At 36.4% G+C, this 12611-nt stretch overlaps 1 protein-coding gene and 1 pseudogene across 2 annotated transcripts in view; both read left to right on the forward strand.

Annotated features, from left to right (window-relative positions):
• The window catches only part of LOC125779107 (uncharacterized), a 434818-nt gene that overhangs the window by 319779 nt on the left and 102428 nt on the right, over positions 1-12611 (forward strand). The gene's annotated exons all lie outside the window — the stretch shown is intronic.
• Positions 3810-3939, forward strand: LOC125779840 (small nucleolar RNA U3; annotated as a pseudogene).

Consider the following 12611-nt stretch of genomic DNA (forward strand, 5'->3'; position numbering starts at 1 on the left):
GTCGATTTTAGAGAACTCGGAAATGTGAAATTCTTTTAGTTACTTGGGCAAGTTATAGGCATGCACATTTGGTTTTACCAAACTTGATTATTATTCTGTTATTTTAGTTAATAATTTGAATTAAAATTTTTTTTTTATTTTACGTAATTCATTATTTCTTAAAATACTAAATTTTCTTAATAGATATCTGTACTTAAATAAAAACTAATCAGCAAAAATTTTTTGCAAATTGTATCGATTCTACATTAGCCGAAGGAACTTCGTTCCTACCTGGTGTCCCACGACACCACATTTCTTTTTATTTTTGATGGACTGCCTATGTTCGCTGGACGCTGCATGTACGAGGGCTGCTATATATAATTTCTGGCCTAATAATGAAAATAGGAATATTTATCAATGCAAATGGTTTTATTGTTTTTCAAAATATTCTCCATCAAGATTTATACACTTTTGCATGCGCTCAAACCAATTTTCGAAGCACTTTTTCCACTCCGATTGAGACACCTCCAAAACATGGTTTTTGAATGCTTCAACAGCATCTTCTGACGACGAAAATCGTTGACCACCCACTATTTTCTAGATGTGTGGGATTAAAAAGAAGTCATTGGGTGCCAAGTCAGGGCTGTACAGCGGATAACTCATCAATTCGATGTTTTGGCCGGTTAAAAAGGCGCTGGTTTGAGCCGATGTTTGAGAGCTCGCATTGTCATGGTGCACAATGATTCGTCTTCTCTTGTTCCTTTTTCGAATTTTTCCGAAGACTTCAGGCAAACAAATGGTGGTGTACCACTCAGAATAGACCGTCCTACGTTGCTCATGCGCAACAGTCGCCACCTGACCAGTTTTGCTGAAGAAACAGGCGACCATTTGCTTCGAAGTGCTGCTTCCACGAACAACTTTCGTTGGATTCGGCTCGTCTTGGAAGACCCACACGGTCGATTGCTGTTTTGTTTCGGGGTCATACGTATAGATCTATGATTCGTCACCTGTGACGATCTTATAAACGTCTTTTGAAGCACCGCGATCGTAATTTTTCAGCATTTCTTTACACCAATCCACACGAACCTTTTTTTGAGCGATTGTCAAATTGTGTGGAATCCAACGAGAGCAAACCTTTTTTACGGCCAGGTGTTCATGCAATATCGAATGTATGCTGGTGGGAGAAATGCATAGGCATGCCTCTATCTGAAGGTATGTTACATGACGGTCTTGCATCATCAGATCACGTACGGCATCGATATTTTCTTGCACAACGGCTGTTTTTGGACGACCTTCACGGAATTCGTCTTTGAGCGAGCATCGGCCACGATTGAATTCGTTGTACCAGTTTTTCACAGTGCTATAAGATGGTGCTTCATAGCCATATAAAGATTTTAGTACATGGATGCACTCTTGTCGTGATAATCCACGTCGAAAGTTGTGAAAAATGATCGCACGAAAATGTTCATGAGTTAATTCCATTTTTTGGCCGAGATGAATTTTTTAATTCCCTGTAAATAAAACAATTCATGATTAAATGACAAAACGTTCTGAGTGATGTTATGCTAAAAAATGTCAAACTTTCCAATGGAAATGTCAGATTGCACCTGGCAACACTTAGTGTTGCCTAAGCCAGAAATATATATAGCAGCCCTCGTATTATGTCGATGGGTGTTTGGTCTATGACCGAATGTACAGATCGATTGCACGCGATTGTTTCCCTTAGTATCAACTGTATCGTCAGACAGTTTATATAGACGAAACGCTCTGACTATGTCTGCGAGTGTACGAAAGCGTTCCACGTGGCCATTTGAGCAACCGTACCCGTTTTTCAGTTAGTTTTTGAATTAAAAGAAGCTTCGTTATCGCAGTAAATTGTCATGGTCTGTAGAAACAAATTCAACAACTGAATAATTGGCGGTTTTACATCCGTTATTGTGGGAGACACCAGTGACTGTACAACGTCAAATTTTGAGAATTTGTCAATGCAAGTAAGAAACATTGTTTTTTCATTTGAAAAGATATCAATGTGGAGTATTTCTCCAGCGTATGATGGAATCGGTGTGATCCCAAGTATTTGTTTTTTGGGGTGCCTATCGTACTTTGCTGTAGTGCATATCTTGCAATTTATTAATATGTCATTGGCCAACTTCGTCATTTTAGGAAAATAATAATCACGAACACAGAGCAGCCCAGGAAAATGCTAAACAAATCGCATTTTCATGGGCGGCTCTGTGCGCGCGGTTATATTCGGTGGTGACAATTTCCATTTGTTCGTTTTTATCTGCAATGTCGACAAGGATATTTTTGCGGTGCTGGAATTTGGTTCCCGGGAAATTTAGCACCAAATCATGTTGCATACTTGCTAATGTTGGTAGATCATAGTGTATTGCGTTTACTACGCTTGTGTTAATGTGTAGTCTTATTGTTTCGAATAGGGTGTTTTTGTCTATGGAATTTATAAGGTGACGTATTTTTTGGCTAAAGAGTATGATAACTCCTTTCAATGGGAACTTTGATTCTTCAAGAATGATATGATTTTTGAAAAAGTTTAAAGGCTTTTCTCTCGTTTCGATCGTGTAGGTCAACGAATTTTTGCTGAGAATCGTTGCAGCGTCTGACTGTATCTTGTTTTGTAAGGCGTTTACATTTTGCCGTGATAGGGCATCCGCCATATAATTTTCTTTGCCTGGTTTGTAGAACACTTTTGCGATGTGTTCATCAATGAATGCCTACCCACGTTTAATTTTTGCATTCGTGTTTCTATCTAAGACGGAAAAATTAAGGGGGTGGTGATGAATGAAAATATTTATTTCTTTTGTTCTATTGAGGTAAATTTGCAGTCAATAGTTAGATCAAACGGCTGCTTGAAATCTGGGTACATGAGTATGACATCATAAACATAACATAAAGAAAAGAATAGTATTTTTTGATTATTTAAAATATAAAACAAATATTTTTTTTTCACATTTTATATTAGATTGTGCAGGCCACCTTAAACGCATAAGATACATACTTATGTACATATGTAATTATTTTTACGTATTATATTGGCTGCGCAGTCCAATTTCAAACAACACACACTTATTTTCACTTACTTACCTAACAATTTATATTTGCTGCTTCTGATGATATTGCTGCTGCTGCTATTTACAATTCAGTTCTGATTTTCAACGCTATAAAAACAAATGAAGTAATTATTTACAAATTATTAAAAAAAATCACATAAAAATCATTCACTTACCTTCTTATTGTACGCGCCTCCTTTACGATGGTACGAGCACAAATGACATGCGTCTTTCAATCCTCTTTTTATTACCCTTTTTAGGATTTTCTTTTGGCACCATTGACTATTATGTTTTCTCTTTCGCACTCATTCAAATAAATCAAGAAATGAAAGAAACTTTTTGAAGTTATACTTCTTATACGACGCCGGAAAAGGTTGCGATAGATTCTGGTTGCGCAACCTTCCATATAAAAGTAACGCAAAGTTGCGCAACCTCCCTCCATCCATATGAATGTAACGCAACCTTGGCTGCGAAGATGTGCGAGCAGCAAGCGAAGCGGTGACAATCGGCGATCGTTTGTTCGTTTCTTTCGGCACAGCTCGGCCGACACAACACAATGTTCCATGCTTATGCTGTTGTTGTTTTTGTAGAACAATGTTTCAATTTTTGGTTGGTGACATATTCACATGTGTGCGCATATGTATGTTTGTATGCTTGTGCATTATTGAAGTTATACTTCTTTTTCTTTCGTTTGTCTTTCATTTCTGCGAATTCTCAACTATTTTACGTATGTTTTGGTTGAAATACTCTGCGTTGGCCTTTCAGAATCACACAGAATCATTTCTGTGGTTTTTGAAACTGACCCACGAGGACGAGGTATATGGTTTTATCTGGGAGCGTGAGATTTAAGAAAATCGCTCGCTTACAAGGGATAAAATGACTTCTGAGTGGCGATTTTAATGAATAAATTCACAGAATCATTTCTGTGCTTTTGGTAATCTATACTAATAAATATTTTTTTCTTACTAATAGAAAATAAATTTATCACAGCAATATACATAAACATATACATAATTAAAAATAAATTTATTAAGACTATACTTCTCAGGGCATCACAGCAATGTTATGTATATGTATATACATTAAGGTGGGCCAAAAATTAGTTTATATTTTATTTTTCGTAGTTACCATGAAAATCTCATTCAACATGACTAAAAACAAGTCCTGGTAAAATCTGAGCTCTTTATATTAATATTAAGAGGTGCCTCATCGACATTTTCGATTTCCCATATAAATTACATGGAAAAAAAATAATTTTTTTTTGTGGTGGTTATTGTGCGGAGATTTTAATGTGCACGCGATGGCGGCCAGTAGGGATGGTAAACTCGATTCCGATACTACTCGAGAATCGAGTTTTCTCGTTAAATAATCGATTTTTAAAAATCGATTTTCAGTAGTCGTAGTGGATTAAGAACCGGTTCTTGACATTCGAAAAATCGATTATTTTACGAGAAAACTCGATTCTCGAGTAGTATCGGAATCGAGTTTACCATCCCTACTGGCCGCCATCGCGTGCATATTTAAATCTCCGCACAATAACCACCACAAAAAAAAAATGATTTTTTTTCCATGTAATTTATATGGGAAATCGAAAATGTCGATGAGGCACCTCTTAATATTAATATAAAGAGCTCAGATTTTACCAGGACTTGTTTTTAGCCATGTTGAATGAGATTTACATGGTAACTACGAAAAATAAAATATAAACTAATTTTTGGCCCACCTTAATATACATATTATGCATATGTATATACATATTATGCATATGTATATACATATTATGCATATGTATATACATATTATGCATATGTATATACATATTATGTATATGTATATTGATGTGATAAATTTATTGCGAAAGCAAATGTTCTACAAAGTATGTATATTTCTATACTTAAACAAAATTATTAGAACCATCGTATGTTTCTTACATGCATAACCAAATCATACTTAAGTCAGCGCAACCTAAGTGTCAATGGTGGTGTTGGTGGTAAGCGCTTGGAAAGTCAAGATGCTACGAGTGCCAAAGGTTCGAATCCCGACAGAATAAATTTTTAATTTTTTGCTTTTAACATCGTATACTATAAAAATAAATATTTTTCTTTATTTTAATTTCTATTAGTAAGAAAAATATTTATTTGTATAGTATACGATGTTAAAAGGCATACATCTTCTATCCTATCTTGTGTATCTGCACATGCTCATATGAGTGTATGTATACTAGAGTGGGTCAATTTTTTTCTTGACAAAGCGGTTATCAAAATCGTAAACTACGATGAATTCTAAGAAAATTTGCCCAAGAAACCATGGGTCTAAAATGAAAATCGAGCCTCCGGTTTTTAGCGAGAAAATTTCGTATATTGTATTTTGTAAAAAAAAATCCAATTCCTATTCCACTGTCGATTGTTTGCTTGTTTCGTAGCTATCGAAGCTAATTTGCTCAAATTTGATATGTGATGTTGTATTTAAGCAGAAAATTCGACAGTACAGAAATTTTTTATAGGGGGCGTGGCACTGCCCACTTATGAGTTCATATGCATATCTCTGGAACCACCCCACCGATTTCGTTCAAATTTGGTATACATATTACACAATGCCTACTTAAGAGATATCTGGAAAATGATCGAAATCGGATAATAACCACGCCCACCTACCATATAACGGTAATTTTTGAAAACACTAAAGATCGGATATTTTAATAACTGTTGAAGGGAAACATCTTGAGTTTGGTACTCGGTGTTGTATTGCAGCCAGAAATTCGACAATATGAAAATTTTGGCATGTCACCGCCCACTTTTGAGTGCATATCAAGACTATGAACAACTTATTCTATATTGGAAAATGCAAGTGCGATTTACAAAGAAATTGTTGCTTATGTGGTTTGATGCCTGATCATTTACACGAATTTTTGACTGATCAGCATACCGCGAGGAAACTGACAATTCCAGCGGTCCTGGCGGATGTTGTTGATTTGGATTTGGCTCCAACAGCTACTGAATATTCATCTTACCGGCCTGACTCATCAGATATGGACGTTGATGAAGATCTTGTGTTCAAAACACCAAATGCAGAAAGGCCAATTGTTATTAAGCGCGGCCCGTATACGAAAAGACTTGAATTTGAATTAGAATTTGACAATCCTCCACTTCCGGATCCACAAATTCCTCCACATATTCAAGGAACCGAGCGCTTTGTGCAACTGCTGACTAGCGTTTCACGTCGAACTATAGAAAAAAATCGCGATGGTGTTATGGCAGTCACGGTTGCAAGTCGAAACGCAACATCTAGGATGGACAGCAAACAAGACCTTAAAACTAATTAATTCTGAACTTTAGAAGTATATTATATTTTGTTTGGCCCTTAACAGTTAAGTTTTTGCTTTATATATAGATATAAAATGATATTGTTAACTGCAATACGATTTCGCGGAAGATGAAAGCTATTAAAGTTTGAATTTTATTTATTATTATTTTAATTTTTATGGGTGGTTAGGTAACATATACACACACCGACCACAGCGGCCAACGACCATACCACGCTGAATACATCGGTTCTCGTCCGATCACCGAAGCTTTTTAAAACCCGATCTAAATACTATTATTTTATAAATATCTAATTTATTTTTAAGGGTCACAACGTTTTATTTCTTAAAATTACAAAACCCATGAGCTTTTACATTTCTTGTGCATTGATGATTTAATGGCCAATTTCATAAAAAACTTTTTTAACATTAAGCTAAACATCAAAATTAGACCGTTATCTATACAGCTTCCAAAGCTGTTGGAATTTCATTTCGAACAAATCCAGACATAACCACTACTGTTAGTTTTCTTAAAAGATTCAATAACATTTTTGAATGTTTTAAATTTGTGTAAATTGCAAGTATATAGAGATCTTAAAATCAACTTGATATGCATCACAAAAAGAACGCTGCTGAGAAGGTGTAGCAGCACCTGTATGATCACAGCTTGATGTTTTCGGCTCCAGTAGTTGTTACTATTTTCCATTTCATTTATTGAAAAAAAAAAAAAACAAAATGAAAAGTTTCTCGTTAAAAACCGGAGGCTCCGTTTTGATTTTAGAGCCATGGTTTCTTGGGCAAATTTTCTTAGAATTCATCGTAGTTTACGATTTTGATAACCGCTTGGTGCATTTTTTCTGCTCCATACAAATTGACCCACTCTAATGTATACGCATGTGCGCGCATTGACTTGCATGTTCATACATTCATATATACTTATATGTACATATATTTGCATATATTGCCGAACAAATAAATCACAAGCATACAAACATACATATGCGTACACATATGAATATGTCACCAACAAAAAATTAATCTTCACAAGTCAATCCGGCAGCCAAATTGGCGAAGAACAAAAGAGAGATGATTACGCTGCATATTCCTTTCCGCAACGAAGAGACAGAACTTCTTTCCGAATTAAAATTCCTTCATTTAGACTTTGCTTTATAAAATGTGCATAATAAAATTATAAAATGTGAATTTAAGTTTTCTTTCATAGAAAGTGTTATGCATTTCTGAACACCGCTAAGAAGTATAACTTCTTCCGCGCGTAGGGACTCCACGCACCTTTTTTCATCGCATTTAGGTAAACAAAACATAACCCGAAAATGTGCGTTGGTGTTAGTGCATTGTATTGAAATATTTGACACAAGAGGGTAGCCGTGGTTGGCAGGGTATGGCGTGTCATATTTGTTTACATGCACACATACATACATTATATACATATGAGCACATGTCATTCACAAAATATCATTGATTTTTGTTTTTTTGACGGACCCATTTCGCACCCGTCGATGGTTGGTTCGGTTTGAAAACCTCAGATGCCCTGGGTAGAATTTATACAGTACACATAACACACATCCACTGTGGATGGAAATTTGTTGGATGATTAGAAAGTTACAACCCGATTTCAATATGCCTCTTTCACAAAGAATGGAGAGCTGTCCACAGATTTGGTCAATTCAACGAAACAGAGCCTCTGTTACTAGCGGACAAGGGGATCTTTCTTTCTTAGTGTGGCCGGTGGCACCGGCAAAACTTTCTTACTGACATGCTGCGCAAAGATAAAGTGGTTGCGCTGGATAATCCGTTTTGCGAAATAGCCACAAGCTTGCAGAACCGCACACTCAGTATTCAAGCTCCCATGAATCTTGCAAGTTTTCTTTTTTATTTCGGAGCGGGAATCTTCCAAAGATGATGATGCAGTAGAAAGGCAACATGCAAGTTAACGCGAGCTCTAACACTGCCGCTAACGATAAATACTATTGTATAAACAATTAAGTGGAACTGAATCTGCAGACCACACAATGCGCCCTATCCGCGGCTTAATTAGATATGATGCTTATTTACATATGTAAGTTGAGAAAAAACGCTTTTCAATATTCTAATATTTCATAAAAAGTCGAATAAAGATATTCTTCTTCGGAATTGATCTAAAAATTTAATAAAAAGGTGGATATCCTCACATTTTAAATCTTCTGATAGGCGTTTTGGCATTGAATCAACAAGCTTTGAGGTTTCTATCGACGAGATCTTAGCCCATTCCTCGTGCAGTACATCCTTGAGCAAAGTTTTTAAGGTAACTGTGCGTTGGCGGATTTTTCGTTCTACTGAATCCCATAGGTTTCAAAATTGCTGCCCTTACAAAACAAAATGATACTATAACTTTCCGATACTTTCAAACTTGGTTATTACATATGTTTGTAGGTAATTCCCATTTTGCTAATTGTACGCTGGCTTTTTCTGCGCTAACAAATGAGTATTTCTTATAAATTTATCAATAAAACAAGTGAAGAAGGGCAAAGTTCGGGTGCAATCGAACATTTTATACTCTTTGAACTTACAAGAATCAAAGCCAGGGAAATACTTTAAGGTCTAAAAGCAATCATATGTATACAGTAAAGTCAGCCGGATGTTCGAAAATCATGATATTAGTTACATAGGGGCTAGGCCAAGTTTTCGCTCAAATTTATCTATTTTAAGCACAAAGATACACTGTTATGAGTAAACCACACTCTCTTATTTTCATTGGCATAACTCACATATTGGCCGATATGTGCGGTGACCCCAAATTCGAAGATTTGTATATTAGATATAGGTGGGCTATGGGAAGTAATGGTCCGATTCAACCCAGTTTCTACATACAGTTAAACCATTATAAGAGAGGGATTATACGCCAAATTTCACTTATATACAAGGTCTGTCGCAAAAGAAACAGGACTGTTAAAAAAAAAAAAACAAAAAATTGATATTTTTCAAAAGTTATATTTTTTTATTCAAAGTAGTTTCCTTGTGCTTCGATACAGCGTTTAGCCCGGTCAATTAGATTTCAAATGAGTGTTTAAGGTCATTTTTCGGAATGCTCTTGAGAATATTGGTCGTCGCCTTTTGGATAGCTGAAATGTCCTGAAACCAGTGTCCTTTCATGGGCAAATGAAGTTTTCCAAATAGGCAGGGTGCTAGATCAGGTGAGTAGGGTGAGTGATTAATGGTTAATATGGAGTTTTTTGTAAAAAAAATCAGTGACAAGCGTCGAACGACGACACGGCGCATTATCGTGCAACAGGCGCCAGGACCCTGCCTCACGGTATTGTGGCCGAGCACGACGAATGCGTGACAAAAGACGCTTCAAAACACCAAGGTAAAACACAGCATTCATCGTTTGGCCAGGTGGGACGAACTCTCGGTGTACAATACCCTCGGAATCGTAAAAAAAATCAGCATTGTCTTTTTTTTTGACTTCTGAAGACGACTTTTTTTCGGAGATGGCTCTCGTCCTCACGACCTTCTTGAAATCGCTTAAACAAAATTTAATATTTGCTCTTTGTTCAAAATGCATTTTACGACCGATGACCAAAAGCTGCTGTCACTTTTTGATCGATAACATCGACTGTAGTTATCCAATTGTCTTAAAATTTTTACAAAATGTCAACAAGTGATCAGACCTTTTATTTCATATACCCACACAGAAACAGTTATATTTAAAAAGTTCTGTTTGTTTTATGACAGACCTTGTATGTATATAAAACCCAATATTTATCTCGATTAGTTTTAATTATTATTATTACCTTTGGCAAGCCGCATGTAGAAGGTATAACCTTCGAGAAGCCTCGCATAGATGACATATTGAAGGAAGGTAAGCTACGCGTAGAAGATATTACCATTGGCAAGCTGCGTGTAGAAGATATAACCTTCGAAAAGCACTGTATGACATATCGGAGAAAGGCAAACTACGCGTAGAATACATTACTTTTGAGGAGCAATGCACATTTAATGACGATAATAATGTGAACAACAAAATGTCTCCTTTTGAGGAGAATGTAAAAGATGCGATAAAAGATATTGCAGAAAGAGATGTTGAAGTTGATGACACAACGGAAGAGCACGACCCAATGGTAGCTGATAACAAGTCGAAAACTCAATGCGACCAGAAACCACGCAAGTTGGCAGAAGCAAAGAGAAAAATGTGAGAAGTCTATGTCTAAAAAACATTAACGAAAATACAATCATTGTGGAAGCAGCTAAAATTTTGAATAAAGATTTTAAACGAGCGATTGTAACAACTACAGAAAGAGAAGACTTTAAGAGACGTTTTATTCCCCGGAAGAGTCATTACTTCAGAGTAACTAGGGAGGCTGGTTATGTTATCATAGATGCAACAATGGGTTCTGAACCCCTTGATGAAGAGCCAATGAAGACATGGAAATTAAAGTCGTTGACGATGGAGGTATGACAGCAAAAGAGGCAATACTGAACTCAAAAGCCAATAAGAAAAATGGATGGGATGTCAGTGAAGCGGAGAATACTAAGATGCAAATAAAAATGCTTAAAATCAAAGGCATACCATTCTCCAATGAGAAAGAAGAAATGTCGACAAGATACCTTTGTAACGAATTTGAAGAAACTGTTACGAGTAAACTATCACTAATTCAACACATGAAGGCACATAGTCATCGTGAACGTCATTTAGTTGACGAACATGACACGGTCGCAAGCTGTGGTCATATTTTTGCAGAAGTCACTTTTGCCGCATGGGAGAATGTTCAAAATTGAACGTGTTCGTTGCTATTAAAGGGCGTAGTGTAGCAATATAATATGATAATATAAGAAATATGTAAAAACACATACAGTCCACTAATATTAAATATCTATGTTCAAATAAAATGCATTGTCACGCTAGACAACAGTATTCAACAGACAATAATACAAACATAATTACTAGGGATAGGATGTTTAAATAACTAGTATATGTATATTTTGTTTTATATTATTTTGGTACAGCAGTCGAGTGTGAGAAGGAGGGATGCCCAAATCTCCTGTTATGGGAAATGAGAGACCCGCTCACCTATCCGACTTAGACAGTTGACTGAATCTGGTAGGTTTTGACATTTCGCAATTGGAACGACAGGAACGGCCAGATTCTACCAAAAATATATGTGAACGGAGGGATTAGATGTCGCTGCTCAAGATCAGTAACCAAAAAAATGTAAAACACTAAAAGATAAAGAAAATGCGATGTCCTTCTTTCCAACGAAGTGGAGGTCTTCCATTTCCTCTACTTCCCCCCGCGGTTATTGCGCCGAATACCTCCAGAGTTGGAGTGTTTTCACCAATACGTACGACATGATCTAGCCAGCGCAGCCACTGTCTCTTAGTTGTTAATGTCGTCGTATAACTCGTACAGCTTATCGTTCCATCGAATGCGATATTCGCCGTTGCCAATGTGCAAAGGACCATTAATCTTCCTTAGAATCTTTCTCTCGAAAACTCGTAGCATCGACTCTTCTAATGTTGTCATCGTCCATGCTTCTTCACCATATAGAAGGACATGAGTCACAAATAGAGTTGTTCGTCAAGAGAGGACTTTACCTTTCAATTACCTACTCAGTCCGAAGTAGCACCTGTTACCAAGAGTTACTCTGCATTGGATTTCGGGCTGACATTGTTGTTGCTGTTAATGCTGGTTCCATGATAGACGAAATTATCTACAAATTCGAGGTTACGACAGTGAACAGTGACGTGAGAGCCAAGTCATGAGTGCGACGACTAATTGTTTGATGACAGGAGATATTTCGTCTTGCCCTCTTTCACTACCAGACCCATTTGCTTTGCTTCCTTATCCAGTCTGGAGAAATCAAAACTCACGGTTCGGATATTGAAAATAATGATATCAATATCATTAGCATACGCCAGCAGCTGTACACCCTTACAAGAGATTGCCCAGTCCTTAATGTTAATATTAAGGGTTCAAATTTTCATGGAGTTTTTTTACGGTATTTCCAAATTTCATGACGGGATTGAAAAAAACTAATAGTCCAAAAAAAAAAACACCCTAGTCTGTCAGCATTTGAGTTATATGTATACATGTAGTACTATCCGTTACCCTGTGCACTTCGCTACACCTAAATCGATTAAAACTCTTAAGGGTTTTTACTTTGTGTTTTATTTATTGTTGTAAAACTGTTACTTATTTATAAAACATTTATAAAACATATTGGTATACAACATTTTTGGTTTGTCCACCTGGCGCGTAAATGAAT

Source organism: Bactrocera dorsalis, chromosome 6 (assembly GCF_023373825.1).
Source record: "Bactrocera dorsalis isolate Fly_Bdor chromosome 6, ASM2337382v1, whole genome shotgun sequence".
In the NCBI taxonomy this organism is placed as follows: domain Eukaryota; kingdom Metazoa; phylum Arthropoda; class Insecta; order Diptera; family Tephritidae; genus Bactrocera; species Bactrocera dorsalis.